This window comes from Neodiprion virginianus, chromosome 3, assembly GCF_021901495.1.
Source record: "Neodiprion virginianus isolate iyNeoVirg1 chromosome 3, iyNeoVirg1.1, whole genome shotgun sequence".
Taxonomy (NCBI): Eukaryota; Metazoa; Arthropoda; class Insecta; order Hymenoptera; family Diprionidae; genus Neodiprion; species Neodiprion virginianus.
This window is the reverse complement of record NC_060879.1, coordinates 20,075,322-20,100,781: the sequence shown is the minus strand read 5'-3', so window position 1 is coordinate 20,100,781 and position 25,460 is coordinate 20,075,322. Positions and strand designations below refer to the sequence as shown.

At 39.1% G+C, this 25,460-nt stretch overlaps 1 protein-coding gene across 1 annotated transcript in view; it reads left to right on the top strand.

Annotated features, from left to right (window-relative positions):
- Positions 1-435: 435 nt before the first annotated feature.
- The window catches only part of LOC124300455 (limbic system-associated membrane protein-like), a 218,334-nt gene continuing 193,309 nt past the window's right edge, over positions 436-25,460 (top strand). Inside the window, exon 1 of the mRNA XM_046754585.1 lies at positions 436-958. The gene's annotated coding sequence lies outside the window, so the exon portion shown is untranslated. The remainder of the gene's footprint in view (positions 959-25,460) is intronic.

Genomic DNA, 25,460 nt, shown 5'->3' with positions numbered 1-25,460 from the left:
TTGACAGGCGCGCACGCGCAATGGCGGGAAATTTGAAACGTGTGGATCGTCGAGAAAAATGATCCCATCTGTAATTCAGTCGATATAACATTTTTATTTCTCGACGATCACAGTTATCGCCGACATAAATATGCACGCCGAGTGAAATGGTTAGCCGTGATCGTTGGAGAGACTCGCAGAGTCGAGATTCGTGGGCGACGAACGAAACGGAGGATTGACGTATGAAGTTTTCATTGACAGTTTCACCGTCGCGCATCCGGATATCCTTCCATCCGTCTCGCACACACTCGCACCCTTACATACAAGCAAGCGGAATTTTCCCCCATCCAAACACACCGCTGGAGGGTGCCTCGGGCCACCGGGCAAAGTTAAGGTGTCGAGACCTGCGCGGGTGCAAGCAAACCACGCTCTAGGATTCAGTCGAAGCCGACATTCGCCGCTCGACGTATCGCGATCCGATAGTTGCTCGCGTATTTCGCCGATATTGAGGAAAATTGAAAATTCTTGTGCGCCGTTAATCCTGACTAAATTTTCTTTATTTATTGCAGATTGGCTATTCCCTGGGCGAAAATTACAGCAACAATTGTTGCTCCCTCTGATGCGATAACGATAAGCTGGAACGATGACGGGATAATTGTAACACCGGAAGTGACAGGAAATTACGGTTAAACGGTTTAATTGGATCGCCGATGATTTACTATTTACAGTAATTAACTGGGTTGGCCAAATTGCGTTCGCTATGTTTATTTTCTATCGTGTCGTTTCTGGTCGGCGTCGTGTTGCTTCTTCGTATACAAACCGGATCTGTTGACCGTGTGAATGTCGTGATACATGTTGATAACAAGTGTTGTTTGTGACTCTTCGTTCGTCTTCAAACTCGATCCTGCTGTTTCATTACCTGTGCAACAAACGACTACGGACTGTGGTTTATATACTTCGTCGTTACGCTGTATTAAGGGTGAGTAGAACACGTTTAATCTACTCTTTTGCTCATATTTGCACGACAGTTTCATATCTGCAGTAAAAAACTGCGGACTAGGTGTCTTGAGGTTTTTTTGGCTCACGCTTTACAGCCGACAAAACAATTTCCCGATAAATTGGCTGGGAGCTGGTTGAACGGATAATATTCTGAATTGTTTTGTCTATTTTGAATGACTGTATTTTATGTAGATACATCATTTTACAGCAATGAAATATTATGTTACCTTTTTTCTTCTTCGTTATTTTATAATATTCTCCACCGGCGAGTAAATATTTGCCCGTTTAATTGCTCAGAGGAGAATTAGAGAGTCGATTTTAATGGACGCAACGATCAATCAGCCGGCTGTATAATCATTACGAATATTCACTTGTTCCGGATATTGAAAGTAATTTGGTTCAACACTCGTTTCGCGGGAGGGTGCCTAAGGATCGAAAGAAAGAGGTCAAGGTTTATTTCATTCCAAAGCATTTTCGCTTACAGTTGTCTTACCGATATCAGCAAAAGAATGTCATTTCGGGCGAATTTTTCCGGTTATCCATGAATTCGTTTCACACGATAATCAGTCCGATTGATTACTTTTTCTCTTTCGTATTCGCATTTCTGTGCGGTAGTAATCATATTTCAAGTACCACGTGAATTTTACTCCATGGAAATGTAGCACGAAAGAAAAAACAAGATCATGATCGTAATGGGGTGGGTTATATAAAGGTTACTTTTCAAAACTTGACAACATTCTTTACTCTTTTGTGAATTTTTATTATTTTTTTTTTTCGACACATACTCGAGTCGCATTTCTACAACGATCAATAAATAAACAATGACTGTGCAAACTTCACTTACAAATTGGACAGAGTAATCAAAATTTCATCTTTCACCAAAAGTTTCAGACAAATATCACAACCAACAAAGCGTTTCACTGTTCATTGTATTCACATACATCCCGTCTCTTCGCTCGTCTATCTATGCAAATTTGGCACGACGTGTGCCAAATCAAATTCCTCCATTATTCACCCTCCGTACTGCAGTAGGCTAGAATGGTTGTTGGTTTATTTTTTCTTTTTTTCTTTTTTTTTTTTGCCTCTCTTCTTCTTGCGGACGTGAAAACAGCTCCCGCAAGAATAGATACATATCAAGTTTTCAAAAGAACTGCATAATGCTACGACTAGATATACCATGTTGTTCAATTATGCATAAACTACGCGATAGAAAAGTCTAAACTTTTATGCTAACAATATGCAGGACTCGGTAAAATATATGTTGAATATGTTGAAAATAGACTTTTTTCAAGTAGCTTATTCCTTCTCAGGTGCAACAGGAAGAGAAGAAAAGAAAAAATCTAAATTAAACAATTTTTAGTCGTTTGATAGCGTGCGGTGATTAGTATTTTTTGCACTTCCTTTTTCGGGATGAAAAAAAAAACATCGTACTATGAATCGAATTTTTCGTATATCATAAAAAGTTAATTTTTTCTCGAATAGATTCCTCTTGAACCACCTGCAGAAGATTTTTTTCATCGAGCTATTTAGGTGCTCAAAAATCATCAAATAAGTGTTTAATTACTTTCGGCTCACGATTAGTAAAAAGAACACGTAATCTCTTCAATGATTGATATACGGCGAATTCATTTTCTTAAAAAGAAAAAGTTTGTAAGATTTGAAAAAATTTGTCTATTCCCGAGGTAAAAAAATTCCCAGTGATGATAACCCGATTTGGAATTGAAAATTTAAATTCATGTTGAATAATTTTTTTCTCAAATTTTTGCATCTTAAATTGTAATTACGTAAACTTTTTTTCACCAAGGACGGTATAGCGTTGAGATTCTTAATTACAGTGTACATGAATTATGACGTTTCACGTCCGAAAAAATGAAGAAGAAAATATAACTTATTGCTACTGGAAACCGGGGAGATTTATGAGAGGATTTTTTTCTCTTCAAGTGACTTGTTAGGCCGCGCCGGGCATTCTGAACTACAAAAGATGAAAAACAAAAATCTTGAACGTCAAGCAAGATCGGAGAACGAAACCGAAATAATATTCAACCGCGAAGCTGTCAAAAGTTATATTCGGTATATTGTAATTTCGTCAGACATCAACCCCATATGTAATCGTTAAATAAATTTTATCCCACGAGAATTGCAACGCGCGTGACAAACAAACAATCTGGACTCATGAATTGGTGGGAAATTGACATTTCGCTCGACGATTACCGTCCAAAGCTCCACGTGGTTCGCAACAGCTGGGAAATTTCAATTTAACCCTGATCTTAAGCCAGGCCGGTGGTCGATTGAAATGTCTAAAGGACCGGATCGGCTACGGCGGTAAATCCTTTCTCCATCCGCGACCCAGAGCTTGTCGAAATGTGGAGCAAAGGGGGCGGTTTATGCCGGATATTCGATGTCCCGGCGAGCTGAGGGGAGCGTCGGGGCTCCTTAATGACTATTAAATCGTCTGCTCCTCTTATCGTACAGACTTTCGGCTCGTTAAGCGTGTGAAGAGCGGATACCGCCGGCAAACTGATGCGAAATTATACCAGCGAGGGGGAAAAATGAGATGAAATAACAGGGGTGGGTATCGGGATGGCGGGCTGGGCCTTCTTCTCCCCCTTTACGGCCCTAACTCACCCTGTTCTTTTCGATTTTTTTCTTTTTCTCCGAGCAGCTCAGATTCAGGTGGCATCGCACCTCGCGGATTTCCTTTATTATTCGACCAAACACAGCCGTGCGTAACACTTTTTTACACCTACGATACGCGGGTGTCATATATTCAGAATCGCGTTTTCAAAAATCGTGAAGAGAACTCCAAAGATTCCGATTTTATTTTCATCGGCTATCGGCAGCAGATGAACGTACAAATCAGTAATTGGAGTGTCTCACTCGATCCTCCGAACCGCTTGTACGAGAAAATTTCCTCCCCCCTTTTTTATTCCTCAAGAGATTCGCCGGTGAATGGCGAGGTGAAGGCGGCTGAGAAGTTCGGTAAATAAATACTGGAAGCTCCGCGTTCTCCGAGTTGGAACGAGTGGAAATCAGTTCTTTCAAGAGTTCCACTCCATGTGTATTGTGCGATGTAACGTTTTTATCGGCCGGTGTGTGTAATATATATGCGATTCATGCTGGAGATTATTTGTTAGTGTACGTTGCGATTTTCCGACCCTCTCCGAACACGGTCAGAGAATTATTTCCTGACCCGTACCCGTCCGAATTCTCAAACCACGGTTTCAACAAGCTGTCGTAGTAAGAGGAAGCGAGAAAAATAAAAAAAAATATATGGATCTGATGAATTCTGAGTCGATTGAGTCAATTTTCATTAGCTCACTTCAGACTGAAATCTATGCTTGTCGGTATAAATATTGTTACGTAAAAGGGCGAAATAAATAATCAGGAGAATTCAAAAAGACTGGGGCGGTTTATCTTAGGACAAAAGTACAAGGAGACGCGTGACGTTTTAAAGTCCGTTTCAGGAATCCCGCAAGCTGCTCGTTGATTCCAAAAGTCGTTTGTTGTCATTTTGATTAATCAAATAAGTACATGCATCTTCGAAGGGGGAAAAAGTAACAATATATAACGTCTGTCACGTAGACTCGAGAATGATACTTACCAATTTTAAGACGAATGGAGGAGTCTTAATTAATTCCTCAAGATTGGGCCAACAATATGCAAGACGTATTAGGATAATCCGAGTATTCGTTTCTTATCGAGCACGCTTTGTTCTTCTCTCGTTCCCGTCTCCTTTTCTCCTTTTCTCCTTTTTGTGATTTCCACATCACCTCTTTACTCACGGCGATCGTTCCTTCGCGGGGTGTAAGATAGATTCGTCTTGGGTAAGGATGACGGTAGTTAGTGGTTTCCCCGAATGTGCTGGTGACGTAAAAAGATAGGGCGAACGAAAGGGTTTCCCTAACAGAGGGGTCGAGGAGAAGGAGAAGGAGAAGGAAGGAGAAGGAAGCAAGGGTGAAGTAGCGGCGTCACTCGACTGGTTCTGATCTCCAACGGCGGCAGTTGTGTCGGGTTGGGGTTGAGTGTTAGCAAATTGTTTACCTGGCAACAATGGGCCAGATGATCCCGGGAGCTGCGCTGCCTGAGGATCCGAGAAAGCGGAATGGAGAGAAAAATAGAGCAAGCTGCGCGGAGTGAATGAGGAATAGAGAGCGAGAGAGAGAGAGGAGGAGGAGGAGGAGGAGGAGAGACTCCCGTTGACAAGGGATGAGGGAGCCGCAGATATAGAGAAAGCGGGAGGACAATGCGTCACTCTTCTCCTTCCATCCCGCGGGAAGAGAAGGCGTCCACCAGATCCTTCACCGACTGATATAAAAACAGGCTCTCTCTCTCTCTCTCTCTCTCTCTCTCTCTTTCTCTCAGGCAAGGCCGAGGGTGTATATACTTATACATATATATATATGTATATATATGTATATATAAGGAGACACCAGCAGCTATCACCCGTATCCGTATCTTCCTCCGTCTTACGTCGTTGCGCGCAAACAATTCACTGCATGCAGCGTCGTGTGTTTACTCCTAGACACTTAGATCTGCGGCTAACGAACCGCGGCTTAATTATCCGATGGTTTCACGGACGCGGATATCGCGTCGGGCTGTTACGACGGCGGAACGTTAAGGCTTCATCGGTGCAGCCAGCTTTGGTTTGAAAGAAAAATTGAATCTAATCACCTGAAAAAAGACGTCGAAAATTGTGGTGTTGAACGATGTACGATAACGGTGTTGGACAGTGTTGAATTGGCGGTAAATTGTAGTCCGTTGAAGTTCACGTCGCAATTTGATTAGAATGCAAGTTTTTGAAATGTCATTTCTGGAATACCTGAAATTTCAATCGATCAAGCTCGATGGAGAATACTAATAACTGAAAGATCTAAATAGTAAACTTGTATATTCGTTCATAACTAGGACTCGGAACAAGTGAAAAGGTTGAGGTTTCAATGAAAAATGTATTTTTTTTTAAAGATTTTTTATGACTGAGATGATTTTAACTCCAAATAAAGAATGGCAATGGAGAGTAGGAAATAGTCACGTTTTTAACGTTTCTTTTGCACATTTTGGAAGATTGTGTCTAAGTTCAAATTGCAAATTGTCTTTCAATTTTTCAAATTTCGAAAATCACAAGAGTTATTCCCAGTTTCAAACTATCGAATAACGAAGTCGCCGTGTCAAATCCTGATCTAACAACGCAACTCAAGCGCGCGTAACTTTTGTATTTTAAAATATCCGATGAAAAAACAAACAATTACATGTCGTCCGTACATTTCGATGATAAAATATAAAATGTTTTTCCTCGACGGTCGAATTTTACGCTGGTTTTAAATAATTTTTTTGAGAGACTTGAATTATTTCAACATGAAAACGATCTCGGACAAATTCTCGCTAGTTCTGCGAGGCCCGACGTGAGCGCGTGCAAACTTGTTCTATTTTATGCCCAGTCACTGCAATCCGTGTGTCGTTGGTGCGAAGGTAGAATCGTGTCGTACAAAAATTCTGTTCGCTGGGTAAAAACCGGCGTACAAACGAGGCTTTGATTACCGCCGGAGGCGCACAGACCGCGTCGTTTCACGTGGCTTATAGCTATGCGCGTTTGCACGCGAACTTCGTTGCCGACACCCTGTCTTCTTGGGGGGGTTGAAACCCCCGGTATTCGCCTGACTCCGAGCATTCCACCACGACAACTCATTCGTGTCAACGTGATATAATTCACTCGATATATGCATTCGCTGGCAGAACGCAAAGCCGCGGTTGATCGCCTGTCGTACCTTATACGGGTGTAAGCAGGAAACCCCCGTTGAGTTAAGCAATATCGTTTGCGAATTTATCGAGATGTCTGTGGGAGGAATGTTATTATCGTCGCGGAGAGGAACGCTCGCCGATAACACTGAGCGAAATTTCATTTATTATCGTGGAAAATTATATATGCAGCCAGCCTAAGTGCCGTTTTAAATTACGCGGGTCAACACGCGATCTTATGTCGTGATCGATGGATCGCGCGTCGACCGCGTATCGATTTATCGATGTGCGATTCTGATAGAAGCAAAATTCATAAAAAATTATTTGATCGGGTTAGGGTGAAAATCCCGAAAGACGGAAAAGTCGACGACTGGCCGAAAACCCGGAATATTCGAGATACGAATTTTAAAACAACGAACGATCACGCGATAGAATAAATGTTTACGTGAAAGTTCATTTAACCGAACGCTCTCTTGTCCGAAAAAGTATTGTCAGAACAGTCGGCATTCCGAATGACCAAAGCACGGAACGTGGAGATACGGAAAAATGAAAGCTCCGAAATTGAAAATCGAGATCGGCTAATACTTCGAACAGCCGCAAAACCGAAAATGTTAGCTGTCGACGATCAAAGATTCGGAAGGTGCAAAATTACGATCCGCAAAACGTAAAAGGGCCAGAAATTCGAAAGGCTGCGGTACGGTTGTCATAGTTATGGAGACTTGTGCCAGATGACAAAAGGCACTGGCCGTTGGATATCTACGTGTGGCGTTGCAAAGAATAAATGTGTTTCTGACGTCATTTAACCTTTCGGCATTCTGGCCATTCTGTCGTTAGCGAGCTTCGGGATTTTGACCTTTCGAGTCTTGGTCAGTCGTTACTGATAAAATCCGATTCGTAGATTTTCGACAAAGGACGAGTCTGACATTTGAAAACTCGACTCTTTGACTGTTCGGTATTTTCGCAATTCTATATTTTACCCCTCGAATCTTGGCCATTCTGAAAAAAAAAAAAATAATGACAGTGAAAATTTATTTATACATTTTTGCGTTCTCAGTTTGTATTCTTCTACGAGTCGTCTTCTCGTATTTATGGTGTTTCTACGTTTTTAACTGTCAATGATTTGACTTTCGGGATTTCATCGCGTCGACGCGTTTTGGTCTTTCCCATTTTTGTACCCCACCCGTCTGATCCGATATGAATTACGAGTTGATGACAAAATGATATGCAGTACAAGATTATCAATGAATGACAAGTCCCTGGTTTAATTTCTATATTCTCCAAAATCGTTCGTTTAATTTATTTATATATAACGCAACGCGTTACAATAACGGTTTAAATATTTTACAAGCTACTGTTCAGTTTGATTTCAGTTATTGTCGATACATTTTCTGGTCATCGTAACGTCGAATCTGTCTAATTAGTTCGCTACATTTTTTTTTCTGGCTAAATGGGGCTTCAAAATCATTTTATTGTTACACCAAAATCAAACCGAAGCAAGAAATTGTAACATGTATAGGTACTAGACATTTTTTGATCGCAGGATTACAAAATTCGATTTAATTTCGTACCCGGTACTGTGTTTTACCGTTACGTTTAAAAAACAGAAATATTTAAGGACTATACTAATAACTGCGAGAACTTTTTCCCGGTTCAGAGGTATTTGCAACGGATTTTATACGCATATACGTCGGGATGTACGGAAAAACTTGCCCGATAAAAGTCGCCCCTGTCAACTTTCGAACGCGTTTCCAAAACAATCGAATATTCATTTTATGCCATTACCTGTACGAGAAGCACGAAGAGTTTTCTAATTTCATTCACGTATGTGATGTTGATGACAAAGAGAAGTTCTAAAATGGAGAAAACCAATTTCAACAAGTAATTTGACACACTTGCGAGCCATATTAAGAAGTCCCATGATTCGGAGTTTCATTGAATAGGCATTTGTCAGCGAGAAAGTAAAATTGAAATCTCTCTCTCTCGATATTTCGTGAGAAATTTTATAATTTCCTGGGGGAAAAAGAGGAATAAAGAAGCTTTTTTAATTCAACCAAACTGAAAAAGGCTTGTTTGAATCGAAAGGAACAAGTTTTTGCGGCTGGCATAAAAACGAGATTCAGTTTCTCCAATTTCACTTATTCCCAATCCTTCCATGCCTTGATTGAAATTTATTAGTATTACTTTTTTTTATACGATAATAACGTAAAAATCGTAAAATTATGCCAGCAGTATACACTGAGAAAAAATTTCATTTGTATAGTAACTAGAAAAATTCAGTGATACTTTTTTGGTAATTGCAATGCAAAATCAGTTTGCTTGGTTTACTCTACTTTTTTAGCTAAACAAGGCTTTCACGTCAATTTATCGTTGCACAAGCGTTAAATTTTCGCAACAGTTGCAAGAAAATACAGCAACAGTGATCGTAATCAGAAAGAATAGTAACGGATACTAGACTTTCCGGTAACAGCTGGAAAACTAATTTTCATTTTGTACCTAGAACTATATTTTTCGATTGTGGTAAAAAATGAAAATAGTTAAGAACCGAGCGGTAACCGGAACTAAAAATTTCTCTCAGTGAATTCGCAGTAGAGTTTACAGCAATGTAGTGAAATCTACACTCTTATTACCGAGTTTTACATTTTGGTTAAATCCAATTTCCGTACATCCTACGAAAACTAGTTTTGCCACAATACTTACTGCACATTTGTAAAATCTACACTTAATTTTCTTGTCCCCCCCCCCCCCCCCCAACACGAAATTGTTCTCCACATCTCTATACTTATCTTCGCTCCTTTGTTGTTCTCCATCGGAATAGAATTGCTGCAGAATAAAATTATCGATTTATTTGTCTACGATCCGACGACGTATCGGAAAAATTTTTCTCCACTGTAAATAGCTGTGAATTTTCTTTGAACTCGTAGGTACAGCTCATTTTGTATGTATTGCGTGTACGACAAGGACGAAAGTCGGAACCATGCCCGAAGTAGAGTAAAGAATAAAGTTCGTAAGCCGTAATGCTATAATTTTAAAAGATGAATAAAAAATTCAGGAACCCATACATCGTTCGTTTGATGTCTTTATTAGGCCGGAAACCCGGGAATCAGTAAAGTCGTTATTCACGATAGTCACCCACATAAAAGTCACTCCACTGTAGGTATATGAACAGTTTTTACTTTTTTTCCTCCTCATCATCTTCTTCTTCTTCTTCTTCTGCTTCTTTTTCTTCTCCTACTTCGTCTCTCCCTCTTTTTGCTTTCCTTATATTATCAACCCCTCCGAAACTTTTTACACCCCCGATATTCTTTGCAGCGCGTGGAATGCGTGGAGGTTTGCACGTATGTAATATGTATGCGAGTGTGAATCTACTGCGTCGTTTCTTCTCCTCCAGACGTAAGCAGCCGCTTACTTTTCTCGTTTGCCGGTTGTGTTTATTAAGCAATAATTTATTTTTGATTCCTTTCATTTATGTTTCACCGTCGTTTCTTGCTGAAATCTCTCCCGAAACGCAGTTTAAGTGGATTTATTCCATTTTTAGAATTCCTTGAATGCCGGCATAGGCTAATTGCATAATTATTTACTCTCGTCTAATATACTTTCAAAAAATTATCATCATCACTCACGGTAGATCTTAACATTTCTTCTTTTCGTTGCAAAAGAATTTGCAAATTCAAAGGAAAAACAAATTACACTAAAAATGGTTTTAATGTTTTATTTACAATGTTCTTTTGTAGAGTAAAAAAGTTTACAAGTAAAAAATCTGTACCAATTTAAATAATTATAAAATTAATTTTGTATCAGACGTTTCTTGCCATAGCAATAAAAACAAAATAAAAAATGATAAATTTCACCGAAGCGTCTCTGACAAAGTCTTGATGAAAATTTTGAAATTAGGCAAATCTGTTTTCTAAATTTTATGTCTTCCATTCTTGGAGTGGAAAAACAAGACATTAATTCACATTCATAGTTGGGGAAGTTAACAGCAAAATCGTCGAGCGCCGTTTATTGGTCAATTTAATTGATTGTTTTTCGCGATAATTGGAAGCTGGTATCGCTCTTTCAATAGGGAGTCGTTTCACGTTTCGGGTTTCCGGTTTCCGGTACGATCATTACTTGCCCATCGGCAGAATTGCGCCTTTCCCAAACTCTCGCTCCAATACCCGTACATTCTTTGTCACATACGCAGCTGGCAGCTGGCAGGATATAATCTACTTTACATGTCTTGCACAATGGTGATATCGGAGCCGAGAGGGGAAATTTCGTGGCTTGGAATGATGCTTATCACTTACGGGTTGGCGAACAGACCGGACTTAATAAAAAGCGGGCTGTGTGCGAATTGGAAAACAATTTGAAACTGGTCGGATAATTCGTACAATGCTGTAGATTTCGGCTTGCATGTTACGAATTCTGACTTTTTCGCATATTTCATTACCATTGAACTTAACCTTATCTGAAAAAAAAAATCGCCACTTAACTTATGTAGAATAAAACAGAAATGATTGTAACGAAAGTCAATAATATCCTTTTTTCATGTAAAACTTATGTTCGTAGACACCGATGTTGTAACCTGAATGCAAAATAGTTAGGATGAGGTTCGATGGACAAGTTAGACGCATATCGGGATGAAACTTGAAGATCAACTGCGCATACGCCAAATAATTCAATCTCATTGGTCGGCGAAATAGTCCCGCAGCGATATTTTTGTCTGCGATGCAGGCGGGCCAACGTAAACAAAATGTCTACGTTTGAATTTTCAAAGAGCATAAGCATTAAATTCCGACCGTTCTTTGAAGAATCAAATGCTTCCCAAACCTTTCCGAGTCACGGCCTCAATTATTTGAGATTCTAACCTCGAAAATTCGTATGAACTACATCGCCGCCAGAAACAGTTTTACGGCTGAAAACTCGGGATGGCCAGCCTGCGCCGATAAAACTCGCGCATGCGCAGTTGATTTTCAAGTTTCAAGAGATTGTCCCGGTATAAATACGAGACGTTCTCTCTAAATAATCAACCTTCTACGGCCGATGCACAACCGGCGTCAGTTCGTAACGAGAAGCGTATAACGTAAAGAAATGTAAAAGCTTATTATTCATTAATGAATATTATTCGTTGCAGTACGAATTCCTGTGGGATTAAATTTGGCCGAGACAGGCGAGAGTAACCTTTGACATATACCGCACTGATGTTAAAGATTGCTAGATGAGCAAGAAAATTTTTTAAAAAAAAGAAAAAAAAAACGGAAGAAAATTATCCGTAACCGACAATTGAATTTTTCTTGTTTACAATCCATTTTTCCCCAATCTTGACCGTTGTTTTATTTATTTCGACGAAACTCGTTCTCTCTCCATTGATCTACGTATACCTACACACGAATTCGTATAAATCGTACCTACCGTATCTATATTATGATATATTTTATTTGTCAGCAAAAAAAGGTCTCATTCAACGAAACGCCGAGACACGTGTGTATTTATTTCGATCCAATATTCCCCGAAAAAAATTTCATCAAGATCGGCTTCCCGGACTCCCGCTCTTCTTATTCGCCGCTAGAAGCCATCGAAAATCGCGATATCATCAGTCACGGTTGGTACACGAGTACGAATGCCTCCGCTTAGGCACATACGTATGAGATACGTAACTATGCGTCATGTGGTGTTCCAGCCGGAATAGACGAACGCTGGTAGCACGCGTGTTGAGGGGTGGATCGACACCCCAGCGAGATATCCCAGACCTCCGACACGCGCCTCCTCTCCTTGCCTTCCATTCTTCCCTCTTCCAGGTCGCAATTTCGTGACTCGGAGAATTTCCATTATTCCCCTGGATACAGATAAGCAGAGGAGATGGGGGAGGCGAAGGGTCGGATGGAACCAAGGGCCACGTTCAGCTGCTTCGAATCGATGTTGGACGCCCTGTGATACGATAACCCTCGGCACGTTGACGTTTTGGGGGGGGGGGGGGGTGGGGGGGGGTTGAATGAAGAAACATTCAACCACAGGAATGACTGAAAATTCGATGTGGAGAGTAGCGACTATTTTTTTTTTTTTTTTTTTTTTTAGCTGTAAAGCGGTAGGGATGATTACGCCAATTTTACAGGCAAGTCATGATGATAGGTGTAAAAATTTCAATTTAGCGGCTAGGTGAAGCCAGCTATTCACGTTTCGAAAAATATCGTTATTTCGCAGTTGGAAAAATTTCTGAAATGCTTTAAATTATAAAAATACAAAAAATTTCTATATTTTGAAAACTCGACTAGTTGGAAATCACTTAAAACTTGCAAAATACTGATCCTGCCCCACAAACGGTTCGTTTCCTCAACGTTACAAACTTCAATCTCAGAATTTCTTATATATTATCAGATATACTTTCGTACAAATATCAAAACTTTAGACTCAACCGCCTATGAAAAACATTTGGATGCAGTCGAATCGAAATTTGTTCACCCGTTCACTTACTTATAATTGGCTAAATTCCATATACATATGGTTATTTTTCTGAATATGTCGGTCAACTTTAATAAACAAAGAAATACTATTCAAAATCTCGACAAGTTTTCAGGCCTTGCGAAGAAAACTTTAAATAAAAACACGAAATTCGTTAAAGAGTACATTTCTTGAGGTACAAAAAAATGGAGAAACCATATTTTCCACATACTTTGACTCAGAAACATGTTTAGCAATTCAATAAAAAAATTCTGTTCGTCAACTGAAGTCAAGTGGGAGTCGGGCTTAAAGGATCAACATCTATTTTTCCCGAAACTTCGAAACAGAGGTATAAATCTTTCGGTACTTCATGCCTGATTCAAGAGACCTAAAACAGTTTTCCATGATTCAAAATGTAGGTACCTGCGGGTAATTAATTTTCCGAACAGGCTGTTCCGTCTGATCGTTAGCATCTGTCGATCGAATACACTTCCATTCACAACTCTGATCTTCTCTTCTCCGAAGGACGAGGCAAAGGCCCTTCTACCATCTGACCATTCTACTTTTCGACATTCACTCCTTTGACCCTTCGAATCCGATCAGGATCAATTCGTCCGACGATTCGGCGTACTTTCTTTCACCTCCCAAAGGGCAAAGTGTGCCCGAAATCACTTTTAAATCCGCGATACCCTCATCTCGTTGTAAAAATGATCGAAAAACAACCGCAGTTGGACTTTGACCCAGTTCCGTGATGGATGAGAGTAACGAGGATCATGCGTGTAATGGCATTTACGGCTACCTGTACAGGGGGAATTCAAACCCACCGAGTTCGTCTGACCCTCGCCATTTTTGATTTTGTCCAAAAATATTTCTCCAATTTTCCCACGTCTGGAACAGTATCCTGAATTTTTTCACATTTTTTATTCAACTGGCTAATTATTCATAAATATGAAGAATGATTCTGATTATCATGTGATTATTCGTATTTTGAAAAGGATCTTTTTTAAAATTGTCAAACACTCGCATTCTCTTTTCCAAACAATTCAAGACCGGGCCCGTGCTGCTCCGAACTCTTTTTTCTATTTTCTTTTTTTTATTTTTATTTTTTTAGCGCTTTTAATTTTTTTCACCAACTTAAAGATTGTTCCAACCTTCTGAAAATTACAATACGCAAGCGGGGATATCCAACAGCAATAATATAATTTTATTCCGTAAATACAGTTACAATTTTGAAATAATCTCTGGCAATGATACTTACTTTTGTTTTCAAAATCGGAGTATCAGTCAGACTTTTATTATTCATGAATTTCGAGTAGTCTTGTAATTTTTCCTTAGTTCTTTTTTTTTTCTTTTCTTACTTTTTTCGCGATGATCCGACTTGACTGACATTAATCTGAAATCCGAACAAATGAACGCGTCTGCCGCATCCAAAGTAGTAAAATTTCGAAGCAGATTTTCCGTTGCGGCAAATTTCCGAACAAGTATTATCACAGTTTACCAAAGTGGCGTATCGCTAAACTTATTACCCGGCGAATTTCCGGGTTCCGCTGACTTCCTCATCCCGCAAAGTCCTCAGGGATTTGGCGCGCTGCGCTGGGTTCCAGAAATCACACACACGGGTCTTTGCACAGGTACGATTTGCGTACATGTTGTCATATATTCATGTACACCACGGTGTTTATGACGTACACACGGATATCTAAGAGAACGGGGTAAGTTAGTGCGCATTGAAACTATTATATATACGTCGCAGCGTAATTTTGTTAGGATGGCGGTATTAGTTTTGCATACGTTACACGTACCCCGCATTTATACTTGTATTAACGAAGGGTCGCTACTACACCGAACCTCGGTTTACCCTCAGCGTTTGGGAATTGAAAGTTTAACTCACGCATTGACTGGTTTATAATTATTGTAAATGATGCATTTTACAATCGTTGACATTATGATTTTTGAGGAAAAAAATGAATTTGAACGGGGCGAGAAGAGACGAGCGTGAAACGAAAAGTAAAAAGAGAATGAACAAATTTTTGTACGACAAGAATGTTTACGCGTCGGCATAAGTTTGGAATATCAATTTATCATTGCCGGGTAATGTTTATTTTTAATGGAAAGGATCGCTGTCGAATTAATTCTAAGATTGCAAGTGGTTTGAAAATACAAATCGTTTGGTTAATCGGATAACTATACTCGTGCTTTAATATGGTGTGTCAATAGCGGCTTTGTGTCGCTCGGATTAATTTCTATTTTGAATATGATAACTTTGAGCGAGAAGAGGCGATATGAAAATTTGTAATTTACACATTTTTCTACCCCGAACAGTTCCACCATCCATCATTCGTCAAATCGAATTTCAATAAAGCGTTAAGTTTAAAATGCACGAGGATTTTGAAATACTACATCAGACAAAAATTGCTTTTGAATTATGACTCGTCTCGCCAAAAGTCGGTAATAATTAATTTTAACATTGTGGTGTAAATAATGGAAAATCACTTACACTATCGATTCGGGATGTAATGAATTGAAACTGGTAAAATGAGAACAACTACAACAAAGCAACGTAACTCTTCACCAGATCCGTGCGAATTGATTCACCCGCAGCTCCGAGGATAATGAATCTGGATTTTGGTCGGTTATAATACCATGTACAACCTATTCGCGACAGAGTGCATATAACTATTTTATACCCATTAGAGTCCCCGAACTTCGGGAATACAACGCAGAGCAGGTATGCAAGCGGTGAAAAACGTCGCTGTTGCGGAAATCTGCGAGGCTGGCACCCCGTAGCAGATTGTAACGGAAATCGTAAATAACAATTTTCCTCACGCGTAGGTGAGACCGGCTGAAACAACACACCGCGGTTTTAGCAATAATAATTTAAAGTAAACATAACAACATTATGCGCGAGGTGAAAGCAGCCGGTGTACAGGCAGCAATGTTGTCATAACCGTCACGTCGTCACGTCGCACTGCTGTTCTCGTGTAATTGTAGATTATAAATCTACATACCTGTATTCATAGCTGCTACGGCGGATTGAAATGAATTTCGAATTAAATTGGACATATTTGCACTAGCGTGTCGCTTCGAAATCGACTCGAACGAATGGACCCGCTGCTGCGACACACGTGTGCCACTGATGCCAAGTAAATTATAATATTTTTCACCGAGAGTGCATTCGACAATCCACGAAATATATGAAACTTTAATCCTTGCGCTGCGCACACGGTAAAAACGACCCTACGGAGTCTTGACCGTAAATTACATGTGAAAAACAGCCGAAACGATACGGTTTGATCCAAGACTGTAAGAATATATGGAAATTTAAAATTTTATTTACTCAATTAACTAATAAACTTTACGCATATTTCACAAGGTACGACGAACATAGAACAAATTCTTTTCTTTATCGATATATAAAACACGAGCCGTCCTTAAGTTTAAAATTCATTCGTTCATCAAGTTCTTTAAAATGGTGTATATTGTTGAAATTGTAAATAATTGTCTTTCATCGATGCAATTTACTCTTGGATTTCACTTGGTTTATTTTGTTTCTTCCTTTTAAATCGTCTCTCTCTAAGTTTGATACGGCTTTTGGAGTTTTTTACTGTTTCAATTTTAAGTGTCTACCTTTGTGGTAACTTTACTTTGATAAGACGTTCGTCGATCTTCGGTATCTCATGTTCGATCACGTGAGACCGGAACCTCCGCACCTCCTCTCTTCAAGAGAGTCCTTGACCAAGAGCTCTTCTTCTGAATATATTCGAAATTGGTGACGACACACACCACGTGTCCCACTCCATGGGTCAACTCTCATTCACTCTCGTTTTGCTCTCTTAGCGGATATATTCCAATCGTTACAATACAAATAATGAAATATCGTAAAAATCGTTGATTCATTCTTTTTTCCAAAAATTCAACTTCACTCACTCAAATAAATATCTGTGTCTTGAGAATTTTATAGTTAATTCTCAGCTCAAAATATCAAAGATTTAGTGAGTCAAGATTTTTTGAGTAGAATGATTCATTTTCCGTTACATTGATGTATGGTATATACATATATATATATATTTTTTTTTGTTATTCAAAATTTTATTTTACCAAAGACAACGGATCAAGAGTTGTTTTATGTATTGTCCAAGTATCAGATCCTTGAATAGATCCTAAATAACAATATCCAGCGAAGTTGAATTGGCGTAATCAACGTCCGGACGTCATCAGTTTGGTAAAACGAATAGAATCCCCATATCGTTACCCCTCCGAAGTCATATTATACACCGCATGACAGTCTCCGCAGGTTTATCGTGTAACAATCTTTCCTGAATAATTCAAACAAAGATCCTGTAGCAGGAACAGGAACGGTAACAAGAAGCATGGTACAATGCCTGCAGTGCAATAGTCGTTTCTAAAATTGAAAGCGGGTAGAAGAGAGAGGCGAAGTGGTACCTTGGAGCAGGGCTGCAGTACCTTGCGGCTGTAATTTGTCATTTGGAAGGTAGTCGGGACTGTCGAGGTGGGAATCCGGTGCTTGGATCATGGGGTCTGGTTGAACACACTCCTCCGCATTCTCCTACACCATCCAGCTCCCAGACAGTGTCGTGCCTACGAATAAAGGTTACCAGAGCTTCGCAGAAGGGTGGAAAGAGGTGGGTAACAGAGGTGTGTCCAGGTCGGATCCAGCCGGTGCCTCCTGTTTGCACGGAAGTCCATATTGGTTCTCGGTCCTTGTCTCTTGTCCAGCTCTGCAAACAGATCGATTTACGTACACGACCGGGGGTGTCCACCAGGTATCGAATACGTGGTCCTAGCCACGATGAACGGTTGCTGGGGAAAAATTGTTACCGTTCTCACATTTGCTATCCCTGTTTCGATTATCGCCATTGCGAGTTAAGCGCCGTCGAACCCTCGTCAGAGGTAACGATTTACGTCGTGTTTATTTAATAATTTCACAGTTATGCGAGAGCCGGACGAAATGCGATCGGACGATTTTGATCGATTCCCTGGTCTGTTTATGCCCTCGGCAAAAAAAAAGCGTCGATTTAAGACCTTCTTCTCTCTGGATTATCATAAGTCACTGTAAAATACGATGCGAAGTTCTTATCTTGAGGTCTGGGAATTCTCTGGAAGATACGCGGTGACCGCGCCAACTCTTTAAAAATCTCCGTCCTTCGCTCTGTATGTTTTTTTTTTTTCGACGCGAAATAGCGAAAAGCTTTTTGTCCTTTGTACGGTTGGCCTTCGAGCGATGAACGTTCTACCGGCATAAAGCAGCAAAACTACCGCATATCTACTGTAATCTGCAGCTCAAGGACGTTATGCAGGTCCCAAACTCTTACTCCTCAAGGAATCGTCGTGGGGTTAAACTCTTCAAAAAAAGGTCGAGGGATTTTAAACGAACTCTAGAATTTTCACGGAATTCAGAGGACCTCGTTGCGCAGGTGCGATGTCGTTATGGATTAAAAAACACATATTGACGTTTTTTTGGGGGGAGGGGGCTCGTCAGATTAGAAATTTATTGAAAAAGAACTGTCCAAATGTATGTGAATACAAAATTGTAATGTGAATGGCCGATTAATTAAAACATAACCAACCAACATATGTATTAGTAAACTCAAAAGTACACAATGACAGAACCAAGATAGAAAGAAAAGGATGACAAACTTACATTTACCAAAGTTGAAAGCGGCATAAAAGCCTCAATTACCGTATATATACATACCGTATGTATAAAAATATATTCGCGTTAGTATTCTTATTCTCAGTTATTATTCCTCACTGGCAGTTGATTACGCGATGTCTTTCTTATCTCATACCCCACCAGCTATGGAACTGTACATTATCATAGCCTTAGTATAATGATTGGGCGTGGTGAACAAGCGAAAATCCGATTCCCTCGAGCCTTGAAATTCAGCCCTGCGCTGCTAATCGCTGTTATATTTGAGGGTTATTTTATTTGCTGGCAAAATGTCACGTGTTAGTCGCAATTAAGATAGTCATCGTCGCTTCAAAACATCACAGCCGACTCAGGGTGCGTCAAATAACGCGCAAAGAGTAACGGAACATGAAACGGAAATGAGTTTACGCTACGTGTAATAATAATCGTCGCGTTCGTGTGTAAACTTGCAGACCTAGATACGGTCTTTTGAAATCGGATCATTGTACCCTGGTCCAACTTTTAATTGAGCTCGAATAATACACAAGACATCAGCCTATTATTGAGAATCCCGCCAGTCGCTGCTCTTGCTCTTTACGAGAAGAATAATTTCAGAGCGATAATTAGCTTAGAATAATTAGCATCTGCATCTCGGTACAGTAATATTTATTAACGACCTAACCTTTCGGCTAACTTGTTTTCGGTCCGAAACAAAATGCGAGTACGATTCTATTCGAGTTACGCGACAATGGCTTCCAATATCTCACGCTGGCTGCATCGGAACTCATTGTCACGTAATTCGTACAGAATCTAACTCATATTTTTTTTCGGTATCGAAAACAAGTTAGCCGTAACGTTGAGGCATTTAATGAATATTATCAAACATCAAGTTTGGACCATGCACCGATGCTTTTGGACAAGTTCGACAGCGGATTTCTTTTATTTTGTGTGCACGATGCAGTGATAATTGCTCGAGTCAGAGTTCTTCTTGTCGCTGTAAAAATTGACAACTTCAGTTTTAGCGTTTGAGAGTCTTTTATTTCCCGAACAAGCTCGATAGCGGACTTTATTAATTGTCGAGAAACCTCGGTGACGCTTCCAAATAAGAATCTAGATCGTCAGTGTGAGAAAAATGTATTTGAAAAGTTTTGGCCAATCCGGAATAGAAGCTGCAGACTTTTGAATCTCTCTCATAGCTGAGTGCTCGAAAGATTCTTTCGTGCAATTTCTGAACAAGGTAGCTACTGCATAGATTTAAAAATTTCTACATTTTCGATAAGCCACGGTGACTTTTTCAAATTACAACAATATAAAAAACATCGTAGCTTGTGTTTCGAGAATTTAATCAGTTCTCACCAATCCTGCTCAGCATCGATACCGTTTGGACTTTTAGATCTGAGATAAATCTTAGTGCTTGAACGCGTTGAATTCTTTCTTACAGTTCCTGGTCAAGATCAATACCGGACTCTTCCATACGGACAAATCCAGTTTCAGACTTGTCCGAAACGTGGAGTTCGTATTCCAATGTTTCGGGTGTGCGGAACACATGCACTGACACCTACGTACGTACCTGAGCATCGGTCGATGTGTGTGTTCCTAACTTACGCGTCAGCTGCCGCGCATATCCACACAGCACCGTGTACTATGTATCATCGTGTAGCTGCTGCGACAAGGGTGGAGTGTAAGGGTGGGTGGTCAGCTAGAAGCACGTGTACATACGTAGATACACAGGTGTAATTAGGAAGCAAAATCATGGACGTACTGGAAGTTGGCAGACCGCTAGAAGCACAATATTATCGTGACCTAATTTTAACCGGACAGCTGAGATAAGCTACGTTAATGATAGAATTATAATGCCGGAATTCCTACGCTGGCTGCAACACCTACACAGCTAGATTATCGCTGCGACGAAAATTGGGCATTAAACAATTAACCGAGCCCGTTTCACAAAGGCAACGCCTGCGGCGCTAATTCAACCGTGATTTGCAACTATTTCAGTTTTATATTTATTTTTCTTACACCTCTTTACCGTAATGTATAGTAGTCGTGTTCACGAGCAGACGGTTATAAAAATTCTGACGATTCAACAATTATCAACAATTTTTATTGCAATGAAAGTTTATCTAATTTACGTTTAAGGGTAAAGAAAAAAAAAAAAAAATCGAAGTCACTGAAACGAAATTGCGGTTCAATCTTACGTTAATAATTGTATTCGTTCTATTATAAGAGGTAGAAATCTTTTTATTTTGGATGTGCAGTATTATTCCCGTTTAAAATTTGTTTCACCACTGTTATAATATCCAACTTTGGTTACTCACTGATACAATTGAATATTGATTTGTTCGCTTAGTGTTAAAATAATTTTCACTGCAAAGTTGACATCGTATAATAAAGAATTAAAGAGGGCATCGATAGTTCAATCGACGTCTAAATTCATAAATTCATGCAATACTGTCTTAAATAGTAGATAAGATAAGAATGAGAAGAAAAAAAAACGAAAAAAATGATTTAAAAAAACAGGAAAAAACAAATAGGAATAATGTTAAAATTCTTACCGTTAGGACGTAACTTGCTGGAAATTCTTTTTCGCTTTATCATACGAAAGTACTAAAATTTACGAATGTAAGTTTGAACATCTAACGATTTAGTTTTAAGTTTAAACTCGCCGAGTTCCGAAAATTATAATTATCAAACCGATCAAAAACGGATTCTTGGAAAGGTTGAACCGTGCAGAAATATTTTTCTAAAATACGAATTGAGAAGAAATAATTTTTGAAAATCGACATTGATTACCAGCCTCCGCCAACATAAGTCAGTGTCCTTTATTCTCTTTTTCTTCACAAAAGAGATACGACTCCGTTGCCATCTTAACGACGATTAGATCGCACGTGATCGAATACACTCCGATTTTCAAACTCAATCAGAAGGCATCAGGGGAGGGAATCCAAGATGGTTAGCGAGAAACGCAGTCTGCAGTCGCAGTTGTAAATTGAATAAAGTTAACTTGGTCCTGCAGGATATACGGTCTACTCGCGGAGCGGAGCGATATTCTCGAAACATGGGCAGAAGCCCGCGAAGCGCATCCACTGCAGTCTCTGCAGTCTCGGATGCACCGGATACATATGTTCCTGCAGGAAATGCATCATCCTAGTGGAATCGCGGGGTGCAGTGAACGGCCGATCGCGTTATTTACGACTGTAATCAACTCCGTGAACTCGTATGTTATACCTGGATTTGCCGTAGGTGGAGGAGGTGCAGGGTAGATAATTCCCCGCAGACACGCTGTAAATATTACCTTATACCTACTGCTTTTTCACTCGAGGGCCACTCTTGGAGGCGTCTAAGCGCCGATATGAGGGATTCTCCGTCAACTCGGCCACTTTTTCTTCGACCATCTCAGATCTGCCCCATAATTGGTTATATCAAAGTACTACTAAGAGGTACTCTATGTGAATTTTTTCAGATTTTTTAATTCATTATTTGAGAAATTGCCATTTTTTTTTTCAAATGAATGAGATGGTCGAAAAGAAAGTGGCCGAGTTGACGGAGAATCCCTCATATATGCCTTGCAAAGTTTTCGCTAAGGAATGATTTCCGTTTACTCAGGTCATGCGTGAATTTTAATGCCCGTTTCGTGCACGGAACAAAAATATTGTAATTTTTTTTTTGTTCTACATACGATTGTTCTACCAAATTTAAATACGATGTCTGAATATATCTGTTGTATACCTTGAAAATGTGATATAAGTAAAGCGAAGTTGAACACCAAACGGAAAAATATGTAATGTAGATTTAACATCTCCCGTGGTGAATGTATGGATAACACTTTTTTGGAGTTAAATCTACAGTAGTTGTGGCAAGACTTACAAAACCGATAATAAGAGTTTTACAATAAATAGTAATAGTTACATTATGCCAAGTTAGATCTACCACGATTAATGTAGATTTGACTACAAGAAAGTGACGTCCATATATTCACCACGACAGATGTAAAATCTACATTATATATTTTTCCGTTCGGTGTACAATTTCGCTTCATTTATATCAGGTCTTCGAGGTGTATGACAAATATTCAGGCATCGAATTTAAATTTGGTAGAACCATCGTATGTAGAATAAAGTATCTTGAAAAAAGATTCTCTGGGATGTTTTCTGTATTACTTGAGACTCTGTAGAACAGATTCGTGTATAACCTGAGGTCTCAGCTCACGTTAAGTCTATTTCTGTAGAACTCTATGATGTAGAATGATTCAATTGTTCGGTGAAAAAGAAACAATAAAATATTTTTTAACGAAGTGTTATTTTACAGAACTAAACCCTCCAGAATCTATCCGTGTCAAATTTCAATTTGGTAGAACCATCGTATGTAGAATAAAATATTTTCGAAAAAGATTCTCTGGGATGTTTTCCGTATTACTTGAGACTCTGTAGAACAGATTCGTGTATAACCTGAGGTCTCAGCTCACGTTAAATATATTTCTGTAGAACTCTATGACGTAGAATGATTCAATTGTTCGGTGAAAAAGAAACAATAAAATATTTTTCAACGAAATTTTATGTTACAGAACTAAACTCTGCAGAATCTATCGGTATTAAATTTCAATTTGGTAGAACCATCGTATGTAGAATAAAGTATCTTGAAAAAAGATTCTCTGGGATGTTTTCTGTATTACTTGAGACTCTGTAGAACAGATTCGTGTATAACCTGAGGTCTCAGCTCACGTTAAGTCTATTTCTGTAGAACTCTATGATGTAGAATGATTCAATTGTTCGGTGAAAAAGAAACAATAAAATATTTTTTAACGAAGTGTTATTTTACAGAACTAAACTCTCCAGAATCTGTCGGTGTTAAATTTCAATTTGGTAGAACCATCGTATGTAGAATAAAATACCTTGGGTAAAAACATTCTCTGGGATATTTTCTCTATGACTTAAAACTCCGTAGAACATATATCTGTAGAACCCGAGGTCTCAGCTCACGTTAAATCTATTTCTGTCGAAAGATGTGATGTAGAATGATTCGATTATTCTACAAAAAAAAAAAAGACCGAATAGAATATTCATCAAGAAACTGTATTCCGTAGAAACGATCGGCATCGAATTCTAATTCGATAGAACCGTCCTATGTAGAATGAAATTCCTTCGAAAAAGATCCTCTGGGATATTCTCTGCATGGCTTTGGAATCTGTAGAACAAATTCATGTAAAACTGGCGGCGCAGAACAATCCTTTCTCCGTTAGCTAGCGTAACGCCGCCATCTAGGGAGCGTACTTAATTTCGGGCAGAGGGGTGGTTGACTGCCCCTGACCTGAGATTAAAAATGTTTACGAGAATGTAACTACCCCGTAATTTGCTTTCCTCCCCGTCTGTGTGCGTGTTTCCTCATGTTCGCGTACATCTGTATTACATGTTTTACGTGCACAGCGTAAAGACACTCGGGGAATTGCGTTTTGCTCGCGTAACGGCTGGCGCAGGTTTGTACCTGTGCAACCTAATGCGAATATGATTTGGACAACCTTCGGTGCGCCACGTATTTAGTTGGAAAAGACGTTTCTTGGCGAAAAATTTAAATCGAAAATTACATGAGAGACGGAGTAAGCCTCTGCAACCCACGTTTCGTACCAATTTATACGGAAAATTAAACACCGACTCCCGATTTCCACTCTGTTAATCTGCCTGCAGCGTTAATCGCTCGTTTAAAATTCCTTCGCGGAATAAAACATTCGCTGGTGAAATTGAAAGAACGGACCTCGACTCAAGTCTGCGATGTATAACTTTACTATGGAAAAACCTCAACTCTTTATATTCGTGAATTTCAACAGGGATTGAAGTCTGACAAAGATTATTTGTATTCTTAGAAATTTTATATCGTGTAGCAGAAGACAAAAATTTTCGTGTGTGTTTAATTTGCAAAGCAGCTTGACTCGTTTTTTTTTTGTAAACTTTCATCGGGTTTAATTGCAAAAGTCTCGTGTTCAAACATAGGACAATATACAGATCAGAAAAAATTGAAAAACGCAGATTTTTCAACATCTAATTATCCCAAGTTTTTACGTATAAGATTACAACAATTTTCATGAAATAGTTACTTTGCAAAATTTCCAAATTCCATTAGTACGAGCGATAATGCAAGAAAATAGTACGTTTGCTTTTAGTTTTCGAGGCATATTCGGCGAAGTGTCAGAACGAAATAGTATCGTTATGAAAATATAAATAAAGAAAAAAGAATCTTAAGATATGAGAGGCTTACATGAAGCTGTGACTAAAATCAATCGAGAAAACTCGACTTATTGTTAGAGAATGTATCTGCTTTTCATATAAAACAAATGTGAAAACTACGAGGTTAAATTCAAATCGGTCCGTTATTATGAAATTTAGTAAAATCACACTTTTGTAATGTCCGCTATTAACACATTGTAGATTGTTCATTTGATCCATTGTTCGAGATTCTACGAATTATGAATCGTAGATCCTAAATTGAAAAGAATAACGTTGCGTGCAAAATTATTATTTTTAATTGTTGTACTTGTGCTTTGCGAAGAGAAAAACATATGGGCCCTAACTAACTAACTAACTAACTAAGTAATCAAGCCTCCGGGATATATAAAAATCAGACAAAGTGGTAAAGTAAATTTTTACATTAAGAAAACGAGGTAAAGATGCAATCTTTTTAAAGTTATATC